The sequence below is a fragment of the Mirounga angustirostris genome, unplaced genomic scaffold (assembly GCF_029215605.1).
Source record: "Mirounga angustirostris isolate CCGP_5_RB_7025 unplaced genomic scaffold, mMirAng1.0.hap1 SCAF_1, whole genome shotgun sequence".
NCBI classification, from domain to species: Eukaryota; Metazoa; Chordata; class Mammalia; order Carnivora; family Phocidae; genus Mirounga; species Mirounga angustirostris.
Genome location: NW_026991709.1, coordinates 46,372,637 through 46,399,670, shown reverse-complemented (window position 1 = coordinate 46,399,670; position 27,034 = coordinate 46,372,637). Strand labels below are relative to the sequence as shown.

Genomic DNA, 27,034 nt, shown 5'->3' with positions numbered 1-27,034 from the left:
TTTTTGCTTTATGTATTTTTAATATATTATTTAGTGCTTAGAAATTCAGGATAGTTAGACCTTCATTATAGACTATATACTTCTTCATTATGAAATCCTTCTCTTAGACTAATTTCATGCTTTTTGCCCTGAATTCAAGCTTTATTCTTTAGTAATATGACCTGGGAAGTTTCCTCTAATATAACTTTAAATTTTTTTGCAATTTGTTTTATTTTCTTCATGGAGAATATCATTTATGTACAATTGGGAACTTGTCTTCCATATCCCTTTTAATGGCTCTTTAATTTTCTCTAATACTTTATAATTCTTTATTCTTGTACTGTTTATTTTACTTAATTTTCTCAAGTCTGACCAGTCTGTATTTTTAGTGTTACCCATTATAAAAATTTCTCTTCTAAAATGAATTTTATGACTGAAAGTCATATTTATTTCTTCTATTTCCTTGCTGAATTCTGCCAGCTCACTTTTAATATCCTTCTATTGGCTTATCTTTTCTTCTTGGAGCCATTCTTTCTTGTTCTAAATACTTTTTTTTTTCTCAAAAAGACTGTTTTCTTTTTTTTTTTTTTTAATATCACTGAAATGTATTTTGGGGAAATCGCTTTTTTCTATAATTGCTATGTCTGATTTTTGTGTTTATTAATTTTTTTCATTTTTTCTTCATATATCCGTATATGTTGGTTTTCTGATAGTTTATTTCTGATATTTTTCTTATCTTTAAATGGGACCATTCCTTTAGGGCTAGCTATTTGCTGAATAGCAGTTTGAGAAAGGGCTGGGGGAGTAAGCTGGGCAGAAGATAGTTTTATTATGCTGATGCTGTCTCAGTTCTCTTTCTAAAATTTCTGCTAGAGGACAGAGTTTTGTGCACTTCTGTCAGCAATGTGACCATTCAGTTTGTTTATCTTGCAGTGAAGCAATGTGTTGGGATTTTGTGTAAATTTTGTTTTAATTTGAATTCATATAATATTTATTAATTTACTCTGCCAGTTTTGAATAGCCACTATAAAATAGCAACTGATTGTCAGTCCCCATCTCTTTGCTGTATTGCCAGCCTACTAGTGGCAAAGATGGTGTGTCTACTTCATTCTTCATTTGGTTCACCATTGCCTGTCACTCTCCACCACTTGCTGTTTCAAATAAGAAATCACTGGTCAGGGGCCTCAGGGCTGTGTCTCCTTCCTTTGTAGAATTCCATGCCCTCCCTGAGGTCTGTTAAGGCATGCATCTATTACACTCAATTGAATTCAAATCTTACTGTATTCCTCATAGTTTTTGGTTTGGTATTATAGTAGCTATTATTATTTAAGATGGAATTTCCTTCTTTTTGTTCCTTATTCTTTTTGGCTAGTTTCAGAGAAGAGAATAGAGGTAGAAGTACCCTTACTTTGCAATCTTAACTGTATGTCTGCAAACCAGTGGTTGCTAAACTCCTTGTAACACAGATTGTTGAGTCACCCCCCCCCCCCCCCCCAGAGCTTCTGATTCAGTGGGTCCGGTGTGGGACCCTAGAGTTTGCATTTCTAGTTCCCAGGTGATGCTGATGCTGTAAAACCATGGATCACAATTCCAGAGCTGCAGGTCTGAGCTACTTATTTAATAGCAGAGTCATCTCTGGGCTTATCTAATAGGAGACAGATTTGGGTCCCAAGTCATGAATGTCATGTCAGTTGGAATTTTGCTAAATTCTTTATGTAAAAATGGAAATAGATAGATGTTTGGTGATATTGCTGTATAAAGACTTCTGAATATTCAGTGAAAATGTTTACAGCTAGTGATTCAGTGGGGACAGTTTTGTTCATTTTTCCCCTAAAATATCCATTCAATTTTACTCAAGATTAGGCTAGCTCATTTTCCAGTTGGCCTCAAGTTTTCTAAGTGTAATTAAGGTATGGTCCTAAGTGCTCACATTATACATAAACAGATACTTCTTGGCCCTGAATTTCTATCCATAGTTTTTAGCCCTGAACTAGTCAGTAGATATCTGACATATTGAACTGATCTTTACCATGTAGCTAAAAATATTCTACCTGAATGCTTTTCACTCTGGCCATTATATTTTCAATTTGACATTTTGATGGCTTTTTCATCTCTATTTCAACCCTCCCTCCCTTCCCTGGTATAGGACAGAGATTGGCCCAGTAAATACCATAGTTCATGTGGCAAAAAGCCCAAACACATTTGAAACTCTATGATTCAGGATCATCTGGAAGAAATTATAGGTTTGATAGAGATAATTTTTTTGATTACATATTAATAATGAAACCTCTGCAGTTGTAATAAACCTTACAACCTTGGGTGAATGACTCACTTAAAACTTGAAAACTCAGAAGTAGCTTCTGGGGAAATAATTTACTGTTTTATTTGTGGTCTTTGGTTATCTTTCTCAATGGTGTCATTTCTGCTGCCTATGCATTGTAAGCTGCTATGCATACAATGTTCAAATGTGACCTACACTGGGAACTGAAGGATAATTCTAGCATTTGTTAGTCTATACCAGAAATGCTGGCCTGTAATAATGGGAAACTTTAATGATTGGAAAGACACATAATCTTCTTTCCAAAAAATTGTAATATTGTCATTTAGAAAAGGGCAGAGTGGGTCCTTAATTTCAGCAGAGATTCCAGAAGCTTTTATTGAGTTTAAACTGAGTTCAGAGCCATGTGTCTGGGAAAGCTATTTGAAGATAAGCATAGTTGTCAGAAGAGCCAAAGGAGCAAGGATGTTGTAGCACTTTCACACTTGTTTCCTTTACTTACAATCCTTGTCTAATAGACACATCCCATGACTATGCACATAATTGTAAGTTATTTATAGAAATAATCATTAAGATCAATAAGAAAAAATTATGAGTAAAGTAGGAAGGTTGCTTTAAAAATCAGCCAAAACAAATAAAAGCAAAATATTGTTTAAATAACAAGATGACAACTGTTCTTCTAAAATATGTTCTGTGAGACCCGACTCGTGGGTTTTGAGGTAGCCTGGAGTGTGAGTGCTGCTGTGTTTCCTGCCATGGACTTTTTCCAACCCTGGCCAGCCATCACACTGTCCATTACTAAAATGGGAAAGACGCTTTTCTCTCTTATTCAGTGAAAAGCTGCTGTTGCACTCAATCAAATTGTGGCTGAAAGTGTATAGTTAGTTGCATGATATTCGTACCGTCTTCAACTGCAGATCATTCTTAGTGTAGCATTTCAACAGTGTGTTCTTTACATTTCCAGGGAAGGCTATATAGACTTTCCAGAACATGGGCACAGAATTTCTGCTGGTACCAAGGTGAAGCCTGGGCTTAGAGATCTGTCTGCTCTATGTTCCCACCTGCATATTTTGTTTTCTCAGTTGTGCTATTATTTAATAGAAATCTTTTTATTTTTTCCATTCAAAATGCAGTACTGCTACTAATAATAATAGCAACTGTTTTACTTAGTTTTTATCTTTAACTTTCATAACAATTTTAGTAGTATAGGTCTTAGTATGAAAAAATGGACTTACTCAGAGTTCCTGAGAAGGCCCTGGTATGATTTTTCAAACACCCCAATCCAAGTTTATATGATAGAGATTGAGCCCACATAAACCTACCAGACAGAAAGCTGTCCACAGTTTAAGTGGCCAATTTTGTACAAGTAAACTGACTTAGAGTTTAGGATAAGAACATCTGACTCCATAAAGGGGCTGACCAGTTGAAAAAGTCTACTGTCCTTACAAATCTCAGAGATTTGACCAGGGAAGTAGAAAGAGGATTTAGCTTGGCATGTGAAGCTGCCTATTGAAAACATTTCAAGTATGCAATCTAGACTTGTTTATTCCCCCCCAAAAAGGACTAATATGGAAATCTGGGCTCATAGAGACCCCTCCGGAAGTTCCTCACATTACTATGAGTATCATTCTTTTTCATAAGCTAAATGTTCACGCAGCTAAGGAATAAAGCATTCTAGCTATGTGTTTGTTAAAGATTATGCCTTCATTGGAATTTTACAGCATCAGTGGGAAAAATAATAACAAGAATTCATTGGATGAGAACAGGTAATAGTTTGTGAGTAATTAACTGACTAGTCAAAGACTAGGACCAACTGAATATTCAAGACCGGAATGTCCATGCTATTGTATTCAATTAACACAGCCAGGAGTAAATTATAAATATTGATTCCTTTATTATTAAAAATAGTGGAAAACCCACCAGAAGAAAGGAAATCAGAGCATTTCATTAAAGCCTTTCAAAATATAAATACATAATTAGGCCCATGAACCCAGAATTAGTTTGTCTTTTACCAGATCCTTCTACTTTGTAGTACTTCTCACAGCAAGAAATTTTGGCAATAAGAACATCTGTGTGCAATAAATATACTTAGAATTTTTCCATAGAGCTTAGATTTTATGAAAAATAAACACAAATAATGGCAATAAAAGCCCAAAAGGGAACTGAGAAACATAAAAGAGTATTTGAATTCTTTTAATCCCTATGGCTAAAGTAAATGAGATTTTTAAATAAACATCAGACATGCTCTTTTTGTAAATAGCTAAAACAATTTTTAATTGAATTATAATTGGCATACAATAGTATGTTAGTTTCAGGTATACAACATACTGATTCGATATTTTTATACATTATGAAATGATTACTTCAAAAGGTCTAGTTACCATTTGTCACCATATAAAGTTATTACAATATTATTAGCTATATTCCCTATGCTGTACTGTTCATCCCCATGACTTATTTATTTTCTAACTGGAAGTTTGTACCTCTTAATCCCCTTTACCTATTTTGCCCACTGCCCTCCACCTTCCCTCTGTTAGCCACCAGTTTGTTCTATCTATGAATATGTTTTTGGTTTTAGATTCCAGATACAAGTAAAATAATAAAGTATTTGTGTTTCTTTGTTTGGCTTATTTCACTTAGCATAATATACTGTGTGTTTGTCCATGATGTCACAAATGACAAGATTTTATTCTTTTTTATGGCTGAGTAATGTTCGTGTGTGTGTGTGTGTGAGTGCGTGCGTGCACACATGCATGCGTCTGTGTGTGTGTATCACATCTTTATTCATCTTTCAATAGACACTGAGAATGTTCATATCTTGGCTATTGTAAATAATGCTGCAGTGAACCAAGGGGTACATATATCTTTTTGAATTAGTGTTTTTATTTTCTCTAAATAACCAGAAGTAAAATTGCTGGATTGTATGGTAGTTTTCTCTTAGTTTTTTGAGGAATCTCTGTACTATTTTCCATGGTGGCTACATCAAGACATTCCCACCATCAGTATATGAGGGTTCCCTTTTCTCCACATCCTTGCTGACACTTGTTATTTCTTGTCTTTTTGATAATAACCATTCACACACCAAACCAAGTGTGAAGTGATATCTCACTGTGACTTTGATTTGCATTTCCCTCATGATGTTGAATATCTTTTCATGTGCCTGTTGGCCATCTGTATGTCGTCTTTGGAATAACGTCTATTCAGGTACTCCACATATGTTTTATTGGGTTGTTTTTTTCTGTTGTCATTGAGTTTTATGAATTCTTTATATTTTTTGGATGTTAACCCCTTATAAAATATATTGTTGGCAAGTATCTTCTATTCAGTAAGTTACCTTTCATTTTGTTGATGGTTTCCTTTGCTGTGCAAACGCTTTTTAGATTGATGTGATCTCATTTGTTTAGTTTTGCTTTTGTTGCTCTTCCCTGGGAGGTAGACCCAAAAATATATTGATAAGACCAATGTCAAAGAGCATATGTTTTCTTCTAACAGTTTAGTGGCAGGTCTTAACATTTAAGTCTTTAATTTATTTAAACTTTAAAATTTTTGTGTATAGAGTAAGAAAGGGTCCAGTTTCATTCTTTTGCACATACCCAGGTTTCCCAGCACCCTTTATTGACGAGATGTCTTTTCCCCATTGAATATTCTTGCCACGTTCGTCATAGATTAATTGACCTTATAAGAATGCATATATTTCTGGGCCCTCTATTCTTTTCCATTGATCTACATATCTCTTTTTTTGTGCTTGTGCCATACTGTTTGACTGCTATAGCTTTGTAGTATATCTTTAATTCTGGGATTGTGATACCTCCAACTTTGTTCTTTCTCAAGATTGCTTTGGCTATTCAGGGTCTTCTCTGGTTCCATGCAAATTTTAGGATTCTTGTTCTAGTTCCATGAAAAATGCCATTACTATTTGGATAGGGATTGCATTGACTCTGCACACTGCTTTGGGTAATATGGACATTTTAATAATATTAATTCTTCCAATTTATGGCACACTATGTCTTTCATTTATTTGTGTCATCTTCAATTTCTTTCATCAATGTCTTATAGTTTTCAATGTATAGGTCTTTCACCTCCTTGATTAAATTTATTCCTAAGTATTTTATTATTTTTTGATGCAATTGTAAATAGCATCATTTTCTTAATTTCTCTTTCTGGTAGTTTGTTATTAGTGTATAGAAATGCAACTGATGTGTATATTAAATTTATATTCTGTAACTTTACTGAATTCATGTATTAGTTTTAAGATTTTGGTGGGAATCTTTAGGATTTTTTCCATATAGCATCATGTCATCTGCAAATACTGACAGTTGTACTTCTTCCTTTCCAATTTGGATGCCTTTTATTTCTTTTTCTTTCCTAATTGCTCTGGCTGGGATTTTCAATACTATGCTGAATAAAAAAGGTAAAGGTGGGCATCTTGGTCTTGTTCCTGATCTTAGAAGAAAAGCTTTCATTTTTTTCGCCAATGAATATAATGTTAGGTATTGACTTTTCATATATGGTCTCTATTATGCTTAGGTAACGTTCATCTATACCTACTTTGTTGAGACTTTTTTTTTAATTATAAATGAAGGTTGAACTTTGTCAAATGCTTATTCTTCATCTGTTGAGATGACTGTATGACTTTTATCCTTCATTTTGTTAATGTGATCTATTAAGTCCATGTGGTCTAATGTGTCATTTAGGACTGATACTTCCTTATTGATTTTCTGTCTGAATAATCTATCCACTGATGTAAGTGGGGGTATACTTTAATAAATAATAATTCATTTATAATAAAAAAAAAGTCTCAACAAAGTAGGTATAGATGAAAGTTACCTAAGCATAATAGAGGCCATATATGAAAAGTCAATACCTACCATTATATTCATTGGTGAAAAAAATGACAGCTTTTCTTCTAAGATCAGGAACAAGACCAAGATGCCCACCTTTACCTTTTTTATTCAGCATAGTATTGAAAATCCCAGCCAGAGCAATTAGGAAAGAAAAAGAAATAAAAGGCATCCAAATTGGAAAGGAAGAAGTACAACTGTCAGTATTTGCAGATGACATGATGCTATATGGAAAAAATCCTAAAGATTCCCACCAAGCCTGGTGATGGGTATTAAAGAGGGCATGTACTGAATGGAGCACTGGGTGTTATATGCAAACAATGAATCATGGAACACTATATTAAAAAGTAATGATGTAATGTATGGTGATTAACATAACATAATAAAATTTAAAAAATCCCTTAACTGAATATATTTTTAATTAATTTTACTATTTTTGTCCTTTACTCTTCATACTTGCTTTATCAGTGACTGATCCACTACCTTTATTATTCATTTACATTTCCTGGTGAGACTTTTATTTTCAAATGTTTTCTCATTATTAGTATCTTCTCATTTTAGCTTAGAAAAGTCCCGTTAACATTTCTTGTATGGCTGATTTAGTGGTGTTGAATTCCTGTAGCTTTTGCTTATCTGGAAAACTCTTAAACTCTATTAATTCTGAATGATAACCTTACTGGGTAGAGAATTCTTGGTTGGAAGATTTTTCCTTTCAGACTTTGAATAGGTTATGCCACTCCCTTCTGTTCTGCAAAGTTCCTGCTGACAAATCTGCTAGCTTTATGGGATTTCTCTTATACAGAATAAGTAGCTTTTCTCTTGTTGCTTTTACGATTTGCTTTATCCTTGGCTTTTACCATTTTAATTATAATGTATCTCAGTGTGTTTGTCTTTGAGTTCATCTTATTTGGAACTCTGAGCTTCCTGGTCTTAGATGTCTGTTTCCTTTCCCATATTAGGAAAGTTTTTAGCCACTATTACTTCAAGTAATTTTTCTCATTCTTTATCTCTCTTTTCTCTTTCTGGGACCCCTATAATGCAAATGTTATTCTGCTTACTGTCGTCCCAGAAGTCCCTTAAGATATTCTCACCTCTTTTAATTATTTTATTTTTTTATTTTGCTGCTCTGTCTGGATATTTTCCATTGCCTTGTCTTCCAGCTCACTGATTCTATTTAATACATTCTGCCATTGAACCCCTTTTAGTTTATTTTTCAGTTTTGTTATAACTTCTGTTTGGTACTTTCTTATATTTTCTCTCTTTGTTGAAGTTCTCACTGTGTTCACCCAGTCTTCTCCCAAGATTGATGAGCTTCTTTATGACCATTACTTTGAAGTCTTTATCTGGTAGGCTGCTTATCTCATTTCATTAAGGTCTTTTCTGGGGATTTGCCTTGTTCTTTGGTTTTGAACATATTCCTCTGTCTCCTCACTTTGCTTCTCTTTCTGTGTTTGTCTATATGTATTAGATTAAATGGTCACCTTCCTCTCTTGAAGGAGTGGTCTTGTGTAGGAGTTGTAGCCTGTGGCCCAGAAGTACAGTCTCCCCTGGCCACCACTCTCTGTTCACCCCTTATGTGGCTGTTTATGCCTTCCAGCTATAATAGGGCCATGTCTGCTATATGGGGAGGTTTGGACAAAGCACTCACCAGGCCTGGTTGTGGTTTGGTCAGTGTGGGTAGAACCGGGTTCAAGCTACTTGCCCATCCTTGTTGCAGTTTAGTGTTTGTACAGGTTAGACGGGGCTCATTTTCTGTATATGTTGGGTGGTGCTCAAGGTGTGTACCCGGTCTAGTTTTGAGTTGACTGCTGTGTAGAGAGGGCAGGGCTGGGGTGCTCACCTGTCCTGGTTGTGGGCTACTCACCCAGTTTTGGCTTTGCTGCTGCCTGGGATGGTTGGGGCTCAGGATTCTTGCCTGTCCTAGTTGCAGTTCAGTCTCTGGGTGGGATGGTTGGGGCTTTGAGTTTGCCAGGCCCTATTGTGGGATGGGTGGGGTGCATAAGCCTCGGGACACTTGCCCATCCTGGTTATGGTGTGGCGTAGGGAGATCATGCTCTCTGGTGCTAGCAGGCTAGAGAGAGGGCACCAAACGTGGTACCCATGGACTTGGTCACCAGCAAGTTTGGATGAGATTGTAAAAATGGACTCTAAGAGTGCTTTTTCAGAGGATAAAGTCCCTACAGGTCCCTACTTCTCGAGCAGTTGGTATGAAAATAATAAGTGGGTCTTCCTTGCTTATGGTCTAGATGCTTTTCAATCTTGCATTTTCCCTTGATCTCAGGGTGAGTGGGTTTTTCTCAAGACCTTTAAGAGTGGGATGTCTGTTCCCTATAGTTTTAGGATTCTCCTGTTCTTAATCCCTGTTGATTTGCGAAAACAAACATTTCTGGGGGGATTCTCTTTCCAATGCTGGCTCCCAGGGTCAGAGTATCTGATATTTGGCACAATTCCTTCACTCCTCAAGGAAGAGTTCCATATTTGGGGGATCATTCCTGATTGTGAGATCACCACCTCTGGGGTGGGGCCTGGGGAGACTATGTCTTTGCATCTCTTTTGTTGTGGAGGGGCTCCTTATCTAGTTCTTAGGTCCTTTTCGGAGGAAAATTATTCTATATGTAGCTATAAGTTTGTTCTGTCTTTATATACCTCCATCTTGAACCCCCTGCCTCCAGACATTCTCATATTCTCTGAATCCCCAGTGTTTACTACAAGTCAACTGGCAAAAGGGCAAGAGCAGAGGCCCACCTTCCCTGTCCCCATAGCTGACCTGGCTTCTTCCATGTTGACCCCAGGCATTCTGTACGTAGAGCTCTGTTGGCATTTACCACTTATATGTTCATCTCTCTCAGTATGCAGCAATACATGGAGGTCAGAGACTGGATCTTAAGTAACCTCATGGAATCAATCCTTCCCCTCAGTTACTTATTGCTACTAAGGAATTTTGCATTTCTTGATATCTCCTGTCATTTTCATCTTGGGGGAATGTGGGGAGCAAGAGTTGGTAAGGCTAAGCAAGGGAAGTGGGGGAGCAGAGATGAGGCTCATCTACTTCCATTTGGTTCAGGGTACTGTTTCCAATTCCTACTAGAGGAGTACCAAAGAACTGGCTATTCAAGAGATTTTTGAAGATTCTGGCTGGCAGAAATTCCTTGGAACCCAGGTAGAAAGTGAGATGGTGTTAGGGAGGAATGGTCTTGTACCTGCAGACAGAAGCAGGAGGCAGCTCTCTTGGCAGGCATATTGGAGTTCTTAGAGTTAGCAGTGCCAGAAGTGGGGTTTCTCGGGCCTGGGGGTATACTTCCCAGGATATTATGCTGTAGCGTTATGCAGTTGAACTTTCCCTTGAAATTCCTGGAAGATTCTTGGCCACTTCAGGTTCTTCTTTATGAGAAGAGGCAAAGCAGGGATGGCTTCCAACACAAAACCTCAGATAGACCAGCCAGCCATGCCCCTTTCTTTGCTGTAAGAAGTGAGATTTTGTGGGGACTGTGTTAGAGGCTGGACTTTTCTGATTATAGGAAGAACAAAGAAAATCTGCAGTGAAGGTAGGGGATGTTATGGCCAGCATCAGGTAGACTTGTTTCCTTTATGGAGTAAGTGATGAAGAAACAAAAAGACCCAGATAGTAATCTCTCCAGAGAGCAACACTGGAGAGAGAGAGTTCTCTCCTTTCATCCCCTTCCATCCTTTCTCTTCTCCTCAGTTTTCCCTTCCTTTCTCTTCTCTTCCCTTTTTCTCTCGTTCCCTTTCTTTTCCTTTCCTGCCCTGTTCTCTCCTCTGTTCTTCCTTTCAGGGTTTTAGTTTCTATGAAGCCTATGTGAGGGATAATAGAAAACAGTGGGTTATAACCCTGTCAGCTTTAATTTAAACTGTTGCCATCAGTCAGTATTCAAACAGAAAAATACAAACCACTAAAAGTATTTAAAATAGTAGGAATTTAATATGGTGAATTGGTTAAAGATAAGATGGAAGATCTGAGAAACCAAATAGGAGTTGGAGTGGCAAGCCAGAGATTAGCAGCAAAAAAAGCTACAATAAGAGAGAAAAAGGGAGAGTTTTTTTAATGAGGTATAAATGACATATAACATTGTGTAAGTGTAATGTATAAAGGGTTGATTTGATACATTTATGTATTGCAATATGATTTTTGTTGGATCCTGGGGTTGGGGTCATGCAGTGGAATTTAGAACTGCAACTGACTTTTCTTGCCATGAAGCCATGTGGGAGATGCAGCCTGAGGCAGAAAAAAAAAGGTAGAAATGCCTAGGTTTTTCCTTTTCTCCTGCTCTCCAATGTTCCCACAAGTTGCCTCTCCTTAGCTGAAGCCAGAGCCAGCTGAGAGCTCAGGGAATGTAACCTGCAGGGGGCAGCACCTCCTTGTTATAGAAGCTGGGTGGGGGAAAGGAGAGGAACTAGATTTGAGACAAACAGGCCAAGGCTCAGCACACTCTTCTTACAGTAGCCTTCTGGGTAATTGATGGAGGAAAGGTGTGTGTGTGTGTGTGTGTGTTTTGTAGGGTAGGGATGGGGGGAGGGGGCGGCAGATAGTCTGAAATTGAGAGAAATTCTTAACTTTCCTGCCAGAAGAGTTGAAGTTTATGCTGGCATGATACTCAGTTTTCAGACCAAAGGATCATATTCAACATGAATTCATTTCACAGACTTTAATAAAACATTAGATTTTGCCACCAGTTCAAATGAGCTAATCTAAGACTGTATTCCAAATAAGTAGTAACAGATAGAATTTTGTTCTAATATATACAAATAGACAAATAATTCAATCAAGTGGTACTCAGTCTTGACACTGAAATAGTAATATTCATTTCTTACTATAGTTATCATGGAAGAATTAGACTTAGAGGATGCATATATGTTTATTTTCATTTATTCATGATGTTGTCACCACAGATAAACAAGCTTGTTTGGATAAAATACAAATTGGCCTAAAGGTTTAACATAAAAATCAGGTATTTAAGGGCTGAAATTTTTTAATTAACCTTTTTTCCCTTTTTCATTTTTATGTGTCTCTTGCTTTTTCTGTTTTCAGCCAAGAGAGACAGTACTGAAATGTCATTAAAAAAATGTCAATTTTGCAATATTTCTCTGCCCTTGGGAACAGGAAATACCTAGAATTCTGCTAGTAAGATGGTTCTTATGAAATTTCTTTTGTAATTTTTATAATGAAGGGGATTAAATATGTTTGGATGAGTATCCAACATTGGGAACTTTGTCACTTTGATGCTCCAGACCCATTGACACTTTCCCAAAATATTCCTTCTTCCATATGTTAGGAAATTATATTTAAGATCAAGTAATGAGTATAATTGTGCTGGTTTTGGATTACATACTCCTTATGAATGTGAAATAGATTAAATAGAGGACACTTGAGAAGTAATGAATTCCAACAATAATATCAACTGGTGTAACAAAGAAGCTGAGCAAGTGACTTTTGACAGCATTAAAGTGGTATTGGTGTTTTCTTCAGAGGAGAGAAGTTGGGGTTAGGTAGTAAGTGACAGCTTTCTAAAGGCCTCCCAGGCTACCTAGACAGCTTTTTGGATTGCATGGTGAACTCCTAGTCACCTGAGCCATGGAACTGATTTAGCAATAAGTTAATAAAATAATGTCACTTAAGGCCAAAACTGAAAAAAAAAATTATACTGTTCTCATATCTTCCTTGAATCATGAGAATAACCTCTCTTTTTAGCTATTCGAGATCCATGTCTTATGTTTACACTACCATAGCTATAGATAATTCGATTGGCTTAGACAACATTTGAGAGAGAAGAAAGCAGACTATTCGTCACTGAGTGCCCACTATGATCTAGCAGCTGTGTGAGTTGCTTGGCAGTGCTTAAGAGGACAAACAGGCATTAATCGATTGACAAATGGATGATTGTCACAGCTGCAGGGGGCACTCCATTATCAGTACTGGATGCAAATGATAGAGGGCAGCAGTTGTGTCTTAGTGAAGTTAGTATGGACTTTGGAATCAGTTGCCTGTTTATTCTCAAATCCATTTCCTGTCCTTCTCCTGCTTCCCTCTCTGTATTGCAGAGAAGCTATCCTTGTTATTTCTAAAACTTTGCCATTCAGCTCCTCCCTAGGAGTGGCACTGGGAGGCCCTGGCAAGAAATAGGAGGGATAGAGCAAGGGATAATTCAGGGTACTTATCTTCACCTCTCTCTGCTTCAGGGATATCTTTAGTAGTGACTCTTTCTTCTGAAGCTTCAGTTCCTGCCAGACAGCTTCTTCTTCCATGGCCCCAACTCCCACTGTCTGAGCCTTCTGGGTTCCAGCTTCTGCATGTCTTCAGCTCCTGAGTTCTGGCGACATCACCTCTTCCCTTTACCCATCCAACTCTGGGGATAACTGCAGCCTCTTGTAGTTAGAAATTCCTGGTTGCCTCCCCTCCAATGTTTTCTGTTTGGGCTCTTCTAATGACTTTGTGACAAATATCCCTTAGAAAACTCCCTCTATTAAATTACCAGGTACAGGAATTGGTCCCCTGGCTGCACCATGAATGATGCTGAATCTGAGAGATGTATGTTAAAGTCTACTTTTGAACCCACCATGAGCAACCCGCTTGGACAAGTCTCTGAGGATGTTTTCTCATTCATACTGAGGGGTTAATATGGACCTCCAAAATTGTAATGGAGCTTAAATGAGATTTCTCTCATGGCACCTGGCACAATGTAAGCATCCAATAAATCTTAGCCCTTAAGCCTATGATTTAAAAACCAGGGCACTGCTCTCTAAACTATCTAATATAGAAAATCCTAGGGAAACAAAAGCATCATGATTATATGAGTAAAACATTCATTTAAGAGGGTGTGTGGGTTGTTGGAAAGGTCATGGAATACAAATTGGAGTTGTTTGGACATACTGTCTGTGGAGAAGAGCAGATTATCTGGGAGCAAAAGATGAGACTAGGGTGTATTCCAGGGAAGGGGTCAACTGGGAGACAAAAGTTGGCTAAAAGACCTTAAGGCGTGACTGTGGAACAAGAACAGTGGGCAGCAAATAGTTACAAAAGCGAAGGGCACATAAGGATAGCTTCCGGCTGTGGGAACCATCCAGAGATTTATGCAAACCCCAAGTATCAGAAGAGAATACTCCCTTGTGTAAAGGAAAGCAATGTTGCTTATGCCTTGTTGCTCTACAGTTTTTGCTAATCTACATTGAACACGACATCAGAGCTCTTCTATGATGTATTTGGTAATTGGAAATGGGCAGCTGCTTCAAACAGAAAAAGCCTATAAGCTTACCCCAGTTTATAGAATCATATCAAAAAAAATCTTAGTCATCCAAAGCTTAATTGATCTAGATATATTCTAAACCTCCTTTCTTTGACTGGAAATGTCATATAGGGAAGTATAGTTTATTAATGTGGTAGACCTGAGATTTATGATATAGTGGATCCATTTATCTAAGGTTGTAATGGAAAAACATTTTGGTTAAGTTTAGTAAATGTGTTTAGAGTGTGACATGGGCTTGGAAGATAGTAGGTGCTCAATTAGTGCTTGTTGAATTAAATGTGTATTAAATAAAAATATTGGCAACATGAAATGACACATTTTCCAAAAATTTAACAAGGCAATCACAAAAGAACAACACACTGCATTGTGAAATAATGAATGTAAAACTATAAAATGTGATACAAATGTAAGATGTTATTCTAAAAGAATCCTGTGTAAATAAAATGAGTTGTTGGTATTAAATCATGAATCATAATTTTAGTCTTGTAAAGTAGGGAGTGTCAGGTATTTGTAGCTCTGATTTATATCTCAGTAAATCATGGTAGAATGTAGTGGGCCTAGAAAACAAATCTAGAGCAGACTTGAGTCTGCTTTTGATGACACTACACTTGAATGGAATGCAAATAACCTAGCTTAAAGGTATTGTGACAGACTTTATTATTACACAACAAGATGCATAGTTTGAGTCCTGGTCTTTAGAGGGCTTGCCCATTTCCTGGTCACTGAGAGCAAGAGGATCACCCTGGCTCTGCCCCAAGCTGGCTCACAATATCTTCTGGCTAAATTTATCCTCGGGCTAAATCTGGTACCAAGGAGACTGCACATGCAGTTGCTTTCAGTCCAGTGCTTGACATGAAAAACCATTCTTTGTGTACAGAGACAGATAGTACTTACTTCTCTCAGCTATCATGGGAGATACTTGTTACCTTTTGCTATTGGGGGATACTGGAGGAAACTTATTTCCATATAGTAATCACCATGAGGGTACACTCTCACACTCTTCAAGAACATTGGAAATACTTAGAAATTTTCAATTTGGGGATAAGGGCTTGGAAACTTGAAGTCAGAAAAAAAAAATTGCAAAGGGTCAGTCTTATTTACACTGTGGTTGAAGTTCATAGCATTTTGTTAACCATCACTTCATATAGTCTTCCTTTAATTGAACTTACTCTTTCTCATGGGAATCTTTTGCTAATTCTCCTTACCAATATTCTCCTTTTCAATATTTCATATAAACTTTCCTTTAAAATAGGGATCAAGGGGCGCCTGGGTGACTCTGTTGGTTAAGCGACTGCCTTCGGCTCAGGTCATGATCCTGGAGTCCCTGGATCGAGTCCCGCATCGGGCTCCCTGCTCGGCGGGGAGTCTGTTTCTCCCTCTGACCCTCCCCCCTCTCATGTGCTCTCTCTCTCATTCTCTCAAATAAATAAATACAATCTTTAAAAATAAATAAATAAATAAATAAAATAAGATAGGGATCAAAAACTAATGATGTATGGTGACTAACATAACATAATAAAATTAAATTAAAAAAAACATAACACAGGGATTATTTAGGATGCTGCCTAGATACAGCTGATATTTTATGTCAGGGAAAACAACACACAAAGTCCTAAGTGAAAACAGAATGGCATTCTTTTCAAATATACCAATATGATGGGACTTTTACTTTCAGTAAGACCGCCCTGAAAAATAAATCCAGTTTCAAATAGCCACTCTGAATGTCCTAAAATGCTCTGAGACATTTTGGCACCGTCGATAGAAAATTAATTTGTGGTTTATTCAAATTACTCTGCATGAAGAGAAAATAGCTCAGTAAATGAATGGAAACCAATTTATTAATGTTTCTCATTTGCCTAATTGTTTTCCCAAGAATAAATAATAAACAATCAAATAAAAAGTTCATAAAAGGTACAAGACATGCTTATGGCCACAGGTTTCCTTCCATGCTTGCATAGTTTTTATAGGTTCTTTTTTGAACCAGTTACCCCCATCATTATCAACATTAACAAAACACAGGAGTCACCCATTTCCAACTTTTTTTTTCTCCTCTTTATTATTATGTCCTTCTCCCCCTTCTCCTTTTCTTCCTCCTTCCTCAAATCTCCTTCTTTGCCTTCTCTTTTTCAACAAAAGAGTCTTTATTAAGCATTTTCTAGGCATAAGATTCTGTGGGTTCAAAGGTAGGCTATAAACAGTGCACTGAAAGAATAAGGTGAGGTTTAGAAACTAGAGTTCATTGAAGAGTCTTTGAGGAGGAGGGATAGTGGAGGAGTGTCCAAGAAACAGTCCATCAGTCTGGCTGGAATGGAAAGAAATAGTGGAAATAATGTGGGGGAGGTAGGTGGGGGCCAAATTGTGAAAGCCCTTGAATGCCGGGTTCAGATTTCATTCTGTAAGCAATGGAGAACTGTTAATGGTTAAATATGAACGTATGCTAAAGAGTAATTTTGGAAAATAAGCATATTAGTGAAAGTACAGGTTTAGCTGGTTGAAGAGAACCAACAATTAAAATGGCTTAAAGAAGATTAAAATTTATTTCTTAGTCTATTAACAGTCTAGGCTTAAAGCAATCCAGACTAGTAGGTTGGTTCCACAGAGTGAGAGCTCCAGGACCCTTCTATCCTGTTGCTTCACCATCCCTAAGACTTGTCCTAGGGACAGTCCACGTGGTCCATGACCGCTTTCCTCCACTTCCCCATGTCTGCTGCAGAAAAGGGGAGTGGAGAGGGCAGGCATCCTGCTAAAATGCAGAGGTTCTATTAGTGTAAAAAAGAATACTAGGGAAGAAGTGTCCAACCTGGCAGGCAGCAGTATGCAGAATATACTAAAATAGGGTATCTAACTTTGTCTCTGTTAATTCCCTAACTATCCTAGCACCAGCTTACATACCTGGAGTTCTGAACTGCATGTTTCCTGATTCCTTAGGGGAAAATTAGACCATTCTTTGAGAGATCTGCATACCAAGGAGATGCAAAATGGTGCATGGAAGAAATAGCAAACTAAGTGTGAAGGAGTTACTTAATAATAAGTCTCAATTTATTATTTGTAAGTTGGGTGACTTTAGGCAGATTGCCTAAACTTACTGGATCTCAATTTTACTTTTTATATATGAGGTTATAAATGCTACCTCTTCTTGTCACAATGTTTTTCATAAGAATTAAAAAACAGCAAGGTACTGTTATTGCCTTGCAATTAGTATCAGATATAGATATCTGTGTGTGTGTGTGTGTATGAGATAATTAGATGGATAGTTGAAAAATGATAAGATAGTAATATCAGAGAACAAACATGAAAATGGCTATGATTATGACTATGATCCTTATTCATTTCTTTATCTCCAGTGCCTGCCATATGGCAGACCTTACACGTATTAGTTGGGTTTGTTTCTTAAATTGCAAGTTTTACTTTAGAACATCACATCCAAACGCTTTTAGGGTAATTATTTATATTTATCAACTCTTTAGAGCAGACCACATTGTAGAAAATGAAGGTGTGGTTTAATATAAAACTTTGGTTGTTTCTTATTTTATCAGGAAGACATCTAAAAGTGTGTAAATATTTTGAAAATATGTAACAGTTTTATCATTCTTTCTTTTTCTTTTTTTTTTTCATCATGATGAGCGTGCTCTTTAATCCCCATCCCCTATTTCTCCCACCCTCCCCACCTCCCCTCTAGTAATCATCAGTTTGTTCTCTATAATTAAGAGTCTGTTTCTTGGTTTGTCTCTTTTTTTTTTCTTTTGCTTGTTTGTTTTGTTTCTTAAATTTCACATGTGCGTGAGATCATATGGTACTTATATTTCCCTGGTGGACTTATTTCACTTAGCATTGTACCCTCTAGCTCTATCGATCTTGTTGCCAGTGGCAATATTTCATTCTTTTTATGTCTGAATAATATTCCATTTGTGTGTGTGTGTGTGTATACCATATCTTCTTTATCCATTCATCTATTGATGGACACTTGGGCTGCTTCCATAGTTGGCTATCACAAATAATGCTGCAACGAACATAAGGGTGCATGTATCCCTTTGAATTAGTGTTTTTGGGTTTTGGGGGGAAATACCCAGGAGTGCAATTACTGGGACATAGGGTGGTTCTATTTTTAATTTTTTGAGGAAACTCCATACTGTTTTCCACAGTGGCTACACCAGTAAGCACTCCCAATAACAGGGCAAGAGAATTCCTTTTTTCTCCACATTCTCATCAACATTTGTTTCTTGTTTTTGTTATTTTTAATTTTAGCCATTCTCACAGGTGTGAGGTGATATCTATACATTGTCATTTTGATTTGTATTTCCCTGATGATGAGTGATGTTGAACATCTTTTCATGTGTCTGATGTCCATTTGTATGTATTCTTTGGAGAAATGTCTATTCATGTCTTCTGCCCATTTTAAATTGGATTATTTGTTTTCTGGGTATTGAGTTGTATCAGTTCTTTATATATTTTGGATACTAACCTCTTATCAGATATGTCATTTACAAATGTCTTCTCCTATTCGTAGGTTGGTTGCCTTTTAGTTTTGTAGATTGTTTCCTTTGCTGTGGAGAAACCTTTTATTTTTATGTAGTCCCAGTAGTTTATTTTTGCTTTTATTTCCCTTGCCTCAAAAGACGTATTAGAAAAATGTTGCTACAGCCAATGTCAGAGATTACTGCTTGTGCTTTCTTCAAGGATTTTTTATGGTTTCAGGTCTCACATTTAGGTCTTTAATCCATTTTGAGTTTATTTTTTCTATTCTTTTTAAAACTATCTTTTCCTGAAGCCCTCCTGTAAGATTAAACCATAAAGTTTTTTTGCCCTGAGAATGAGTCTCTAAGATGACTTTTTGAGTCCATAGTAATAGACTGGTTTTGAAATCTAGTTTTTTTGAAAAAGAAAAGAATTTATTAAATTTCCAGTTCTCCCTCACTATAAATATCAAAAAGCAAGCCTGGCACACTTGTTTCATAGACTTTTGTTGTTGTTGTTGTTGTTGTTGTTGTTGTTTTACAGAGAGACTGTGCATGTGCAAGAGCCGGGGGGAGGTGGTGGTGGTGGTCATGCTGGGAGGGGCAGAGGGTCAGGGAGAGCTAGAATCTTTTTTTTTTTTTTTAAGATTTTATTTATTTGACAGAGAGAGAGACACAGCGAGAGAGGGAACACAAGCAGGGGGAGCAGGAGAGGGAGAAGCAGGCTTCCCACGGAGCAGAGAGCCTGATGCGGGGCTCGATCCCAGGACCCCGGGATCATGACCTGAGCCAAAGGCAGACGCTTAACGACCGAGCCACCCAGGCACCCCAGGGAGAGCTAGAATCTTAAGCAGGCTCCTCACCCAGCATGGAGCCCAACGCGGGGCTCAATCTCACAACCCTAAAATCATGACCTTTGCTGAAAGCAAGAGTCAGACTCTTAATCAAATGAGCCACCCAGAGTTTTATTATAAGTCATTATATAGAAATATTTGAGTCTATTGTAAGGAAAGTCCCCATTAGGGTACGTAGGTTTTATTTTTGTTTTTGTTTTTGTTTTATTTTCCCGTGGTGACTGGAAGGCAGGAGGAAGAGAAACAAAAAGTCAGACGTTATTGTCCTAGTTTAATTCTCTTGGAGGAAATCCCAAGGAGTAGAAGTGAGAAGCAGAAATTCATAGATAATTTTGGGAAACTCCCTGTGCAGGGGGCTTGCTCTTTACTTCTCAGACAATACTGAAGCCATTCCCTTAGAGAATTTGTTTTTTTCTGCAAATGCTGAAGCATTATGGTTCCAACCAGGTAAGCATTTTGAAATAGTTCTGTGTCAGGGCAGATAGGCTAGACTTGATGTGCTGGTAACCTGTAGGTTAGGTGTGGCCTTTAGGGGATCCAGATACTTCTGTACACTTTGGGTAGGAGACACCTAAGTACTGAATTAGGACAGGAAATCAGGAAAAGTTGCTAAATGCATGCCATTCCAGGGATCAATTTGATCTCAACAGATATCAAGGAAACATTCCTAGGGGCAAGACTAGTGGCAAGACCAATCACTATGTACTAGAGAGGGAAGAAAACAGCAATGAAGGATTATGGAAGCTTCTCCTGTACCCAGATGCCATCTTTCAAAGATAGAGCTGGGGTGGGGGAACCCCTAAAGAAGTAAGAAACTTAAAGTTTACTGAATTAACCCAAGGAGATAATTTTAATTTAGAAGAGAAGGGGTTTTCCCCCTTGCCTTAATAGGAGTTCTATAGAAAGATAAGTTATAGATAATGGCAAAAAGTGTAGGATATATCTGAGTTGTTGCATACACATTTCAGCCCTACACAAGGACTTAAAATATCCAGGACTATCCCAAGTAAACACTGACATTCACTAGTGCTTAAAGTATATGCTATTTTGGTCAGTGGTTGCATGGTAAGATATTCTCTTTTATAAAAAAGAAGCCATTGATTCCAGAACTTTTATAACTTCTGAATTTCTTCATGACTAGGTGGTAGGGTGGAGAAATTTAAACCCTTCAAGAGAAATCCAACTGGCCTCCATGAGCACTTGCCAAAGGATTTGGAACTTCCAGGGGTGATCATTGAGCATCCTATAAAAGGCATAAGATGGAGGGAGAAAATGCCTATTGCCAAACAAAGGTAGGAGACCAAGCCAGGGAACACACTCCATTTGCTTTTGTGCCTGCTGTTTGGCTTGGCAAAAGTAGGCTCCTTTGCAGGAGGGAATTGGTTTCTACGTTGGTCTGCAGGCTAAGAGGATGTGGAGTTAGTTGTTCTGATTAAAAGAGTTTGGTTCATTTCCCTGGGACCTCCCCAAACACATTGACGTTTTTACAAGAATGAAATGAAGGCAGTGATGACAAAGAAGACATTATAACTGCCTTCTAAATTGCCAGTTTAATATTTATTTGTTAATGCTTCTGAAATGGTTTGTGGAGAAGGAAAACTCTAAATAAGTTATCTAATCTGTCTTCCTGGTGGTGCAGGATTACCACCTATTTGTTAAGGGTTAGGTAACAGATTTTAAAATTTCTAAGTTATGAGGGAAATTCCATATATTCCAAAGGAGATACTTTGAAGAAAGTGTCACTGCTGGGCAGCCTTGTACTATAATTAAATGTGTTTGCCAAGGAGCACACAGTCTAAGGAGATAGTCAAGGAACATGCACTTATAATGTAATAAGTTTTTTGGTATTTGGTCATTCATATATCAGAGTGTTATCAAACATCATTATTGTGCCAACTATTGGGCTAGATGTTGGAAATGTAAAAGTTTGCATCTAACTGGGCTGATGAATCTGAATGATTCATTAGAGTTAAGGAAGTGCTAAGAGAGGGGCGTACAGAGCCATAAAGGAACATGAACAGTGATGACTGGGGAGCAGATTTGGGGAATCAGAGAAGGCTTCATGGAGGAGGTGTTATTTGTGAGACTCTTTTATACAAAGCTACATGAAATCACTTTATAATATAGCACGTACTTTGATGAATAGGGAATTTTGGGGGGTTTTCTTAAAAACCAAAGAATTAATCAACAAGAGGGAGTTTCTTTAGTATGTGCCTTAAGACAACCTGAAATGAGGAACTCAAGCCATTGTTTAATGGTTTTTTAAATTTATCTTGGTCATTATTAAAGTAAAATCACCTATATCATATTGCATTGTGTTAGATGACTTGGGATTGATCATTATGAAATCCAGGATCTATTGAAGCAAAAGTAGGAAGAAAAGTAGAGTTTGCCAAAGGTGTTTTCTAAAAACTTTACCTTGCGCCCTTCCTTTCTTGGCCCCGTCTCTTTCTTTTGACCATTGTGATGGATACCTAGGGTTCTCCCGTTCTTCCTCGTCCCCTTGCTGGGTAGGAAACCATTGGCATTGTAGCCTGTATGACTACAAAATCCTAGTCATGGTATTATTTGAACTCTAAAAACAGATAAATGAACCCTATTACTTGAAATGTACATACATATGTGTAAGCTCTCCATTTTTATTCCCAGTGTAGACTTGAGTGATGAGGGGAAAGGAAAAGGGAATGACAGGAAAAAAAGTATATGTGTATATATGTATTTACAATATAGGCATATATATATGTATATGTCTGTGTGTTATATCACACAGCATGTTATTGTACTAAATGATGTTGATTATGTTGCCAAGAATCATAGAGAAAGCCTGGAAAATTTTAATTCAACTTTTTATTATCTTCTCTTTGTATCTGGCACTGTCATTTTCCACTCCGAGAGCATGTGAACTTTTCAGCTTCTGAATTTATTGTTTTTAGCCATTTAACTGGTTGAACTCTATGAACCCAGAGTAAACTGATTCTGGGATGATTTCCTGACAGTACTTAGTGCTGATCGTCTTTTAGAGAAGGCATGTGATTGTTATTGATGAGATTTTGATGGTTTTTAGTTTCCCCACCAGGCAGTTCTATGTGTTTCTGTTATATCCCCATAAATTTTCCTTTGTTATTTAAGCTTATAATCTTGTATTGTACACAGCTTATTACATAATTTAAGACAATTCATATTCATCTTAATTCCCCACTGATTATCCTGGAAATTACTATATTTGTCAATACTGAGTCTGCTATATATATACAGTATATATTTTATTTCCCTTCCAAATGTTATTTTCTCTTTCATCTCACCAAAACTCTAAAAGGCTCCCACTATATCTAAAAAAATTCTTACCTTGCTTAACATATTTATTACTTTCATTTTAGTTGCTATGATTTCTTATAAATGTCAAGTGTAAGAAACAATGTAAAAAATTTAATATGTCTGCAACTCATAAAATCTTAAAGTCTTTTTCAGTTTGACACAAAATTCAGTTTGACACAAAATTCAGAAACAACCCAAAGTGTTCAAATGCAACTTCTTGGAAACATTACCAAATTGATTCCTAATATTCTTTTGTAGTTACTGGTCCTATTTCCTTCTGCATATTTGTTAATTTTCCTTTTTTTTTTTAGAGTTTCAGAAAAATGAAAGTTCAAACAAGTACCACATTATCACTTGAATATATACTCATTAGATTTTATAAGACCTTCATAGGTATTTTATACATATACTCATTGCATTTTAAAATCTCCTTTGCATACATTCTCTCTAAAAAATAATCTGGCTTATTCTTGAATGCTTTCTTTTCTTTTCTTTTTTTTTATTTTTATTTTTTTAAAGATTTTATTTATTTATTTGACAGAGAGAGACAGCCAGAGAGGGAACACAAGCAGGGGGAGTGGGAAAGCGAGAAGCAGGCCTCCGCTGAGCAGGGAGCCTGATGTGGGGCTTGATCCCAGGACCCTGGGATCATGACCTGAGCCAAAGGCAGTCGCTTAACCAACTGAGCCACCCAGGTGCCCCTTGAATGCTTTCTTTTAAAGAAAGGAAATTACTAACTTTAAAAGCAATATATTCCATATTTGAGCAGCTGTGTCAGAAATTTTCTCCTACCAGGACTTTTGTCCCCTTTGTCTTAGTTCTGGAGTTTTCTTGAAGTTATAACCCCTTTGGAGTTATCTTGAGTAAGTCTGGTCTTCAATCACTGTAAACCTTTTGCTATTTTATGTCAGCAACTATAGAGTCTCAAAGTATTTTTTTCTTCCCTCACAGATCCATCCTGTCCCAATTTTTTTTTTTTTTATAATTGCTTATATTATGTGGTTGGCTATTGCTCTCAGATCTTGCTCCAGTTTTGAAGCCTTCCTGGAGAGTATGCCCCATATTGGACAAAAAGTCCAGGTATGCCCAAATATAACCATCATCCTTCCTCATTTTTGAAAATGATTAACTCTCATAAATATATCCCAAGATTGCATATTAGGATTTTTGAACATTATATTTTATTTTTGACTCAGATCAGGCTTACTGTTGACTTAACATGCTCTCACCTCTTTGTGCTGAGCTCTTATCCCTCACTACCCAGAACTCAGACTGAATTTTGGGCTTCAGAGTAGGACTTAAAACTTACCTCCTTTAAAACTCATCTCCTTTAAAACTCAAAATGGTAATACAGGAAGAGCCTGAACTCACCTCCTTCCACAGACACACTGAATCTGTAGCTATGTATAGGAAAAAATATATAGGTATATATAAGAACAATTTCCTCTTAAAAAAACTAAAAACTGGCAGAGAAGCCTCTTCACATTGGACAAATGAGAGAGAAACCACATCAAAGTGGGTAGGAAAAGCTCAGTCACGTACTTGCCATAAATCCCACCCTTAGCATGATGACCCATAATGAGAGGGGAATCTCAAAACATGTCTGGACTTCTCTTGAGGAGCAAAGGGCTCCTACTCCACATGGGCACTCTAACTTTTAAGACCAACACCTTAGAGATAAGCACCCAAAACATCTGACTCATGCTCAACAGACCCATGGGGCAAACTAAGGAACATCTTTTAGAGGGCCAATGTACAGATACAACCCTTCAAGAGTGGAAGAGATGGCTGTTTCATGTAATGCATAGAAACAAACACACAAGCAAAATGAAGAAACATAGGAATATATTCCAAATGTAAGAACAAGATAAAAACCTTGGGGTGGGGGCATGGAGAACCTTAATGAAATGGAGAAAAGTAATGTACATGATTCAAGGTGTTGAAAGTAATGGTCATAAAGATGCTCACCAAACTCAGGAGAAGAATGGATAAATATGGCAAGAATTTCAATAAAGAGAAAATATAAGAAGTGCCAAACAGAAGTTACAGAGCTGAATAATGCAATAATTGAACTGAAAAATATACTCAAGAGGTTAAATAGCAATCTAGATGGAAACGAAGAAAGAAATCAATGAACTTGAAGACAGTGCAAACAAACTCACCTAATTGGAGCAGCAAAAAGAAAAAATAAGGAAAAAAAGTGAAGGGAGCTTAAGAGACTTAGAGACAACATCAGGCAGACTAGCATTCACATTATAGGGGTTCCAGAAGAAGAGAGAGAAAAAGGGCCAGAAACATTATTTGAAGAAATAATGGCTGAAAATTTCCCTGATCTGAGGTAAGAAACAGACATCTAGGTCCAAGAAGCCTAGACAGTTCCAAATAAGGTAAGCCCAAAGACACCCACAGCAAGACTTAAGAAAGGGATTTCTTTAAGCTGAAAGGGAGGGCACTAATTAGTAACAAGAAGACATATGAAAGTATGAATCTCATTGGAAAAGTAAATATATAGTAAAAGTAGTGGCTTAATTACCTATAGAGCTAGTATGAAGATTAAAAGACAAAAGTCATAAAAATACCTGAGTACAATAATTAGTTAAGAGATAAAGACATAAAAAGATGGGTGCCTGGCTATTTTAGTTTGTAGAGCATGCAATTTGATCTTGGGGTTGTAAGTTTGAGCCCCATGTTGGGTGTAGAGATTACTTAAAAATAAAATCTTGTAAAAAAAGATAAATAAAATGTGACATCAAAAACATAAACATAGGGGAGATAAAAGTATAGATCTTTAGAATATGTTCAAATTTAAGTTACTATCAACTTAAAATATAATGCTATAGATATAAGTTATCTGTAACCCTCATGGTAACCAATAAGCAACAATCTGTAGTAGATATACGAAAGATAATGAGAAAGCATACCACTAAAAAAGTCATCAAACCACAAAGGAAGGGGGTAAGAGATGAAGAAAAGAACAAAGGAGCTATAAAATACCGACAAAACAACAAAATGGCAATAAATACATACCTATCAATAACTAATTTAAATGTCAATGTACTACAGTCCTCAATCAAATGACATGGAGTGTATGAGTGGATAAAAAACAAAACAAAACAAAACCCAAACAGGAACCATCTATAGGCTACCTACAAGAGGCTTCAGACTTAAGGACATACACTGACTGAAAGTGAAAGGATGTGAAAACATATCTCATGCAAATGGAAACAGAAAGAAAGCTGAGGTAATTATTCTTCTATCAGACAAATAGCTTCAAAACAGACTGTAATATGAAACAAAGAAGGGCATTACATATTGAAGATAGAACATTTGTATATATTTATGCACCCAATATAGGAGCACCTAAAAATATAGTGCAAATAAAAACAGACCTAAAGGGAGAAATTGACAGTAATAAAATAATTAGGGATTTTAACACCAAACTTACATCAATGGGTAGATCATTCAGACAGAAATAAAGAAGGAACATCAGCTTTAAATGACATGTTATATCTGAGAGACAAAACATATATACAGAACATTCCATCCAAAAGCAAGAGAATACACATCCTTCTCAAGTGTGCATGGAACATTCTCCAGGATAGATCACATGTTAGGCCACAAAATAGTTCTTAACCAATTTAAGAAGATTGAAATAATATCAAGCATGTTTTCTGACTAAAATGCTATGAAACTAGAAATCAATTACAAGATGAAAACTAAAAATTCACGAATATGTGTAGACTAACATGCTATTGAACAACTAATGGGTCAATGAAAAATCAAAAGTGAAATATAAATCTCTTGAGACAAAAATGGAAATGCAACATACAAAAAAATATGGGATGCAGCAAAAGCAGTTCTTAAGAGGGAAGTTTAGAGGAAAAAATGCCTTCCTCAAGAAACAAGAAAAGTCTCAAATAAACAACTAAACTTACACCTCAAAGAACTAGAAAATATGAACAAACAAGGCCTGAAGTTAGTAGAAAAAGTTAATAACAAAGAATAAAACAGAAATAAATGAAATAGAGATTAATAGAAAAGCTCCATGAAACTA

General features: G+C 36.8%; 1 protein-coding gene across 5 annotated transcripts in view; it reads left to right on the top strand.

Moving 5' to 3' along the window:
• The window catches only part of DCBLD2 (discoidin, CUB and LCCL domain containing 2), an 803,840-nt gene that overhangs the window by 104,074 nt on the left and 672,732 nt on the right, over positions 1–27,034 (top strand). For 3 of the 5 annotated variants that reach the window (XM_064586683.1, XM_064587435.1, XM_064585925.1), the window contains exon 2: positions 20,807–20,957. The exons of the other annotated variants lie outside the window; for them this stretch is intronic. The gene's annotated coding sequence lies outside the window, so the exon portion shown is untranslated. The remainder of the gene's footprint in view (positions 1–20,806; positions 20,958–27,034) is intronic. 5 annotated transcript variants of the gene reach the window in all.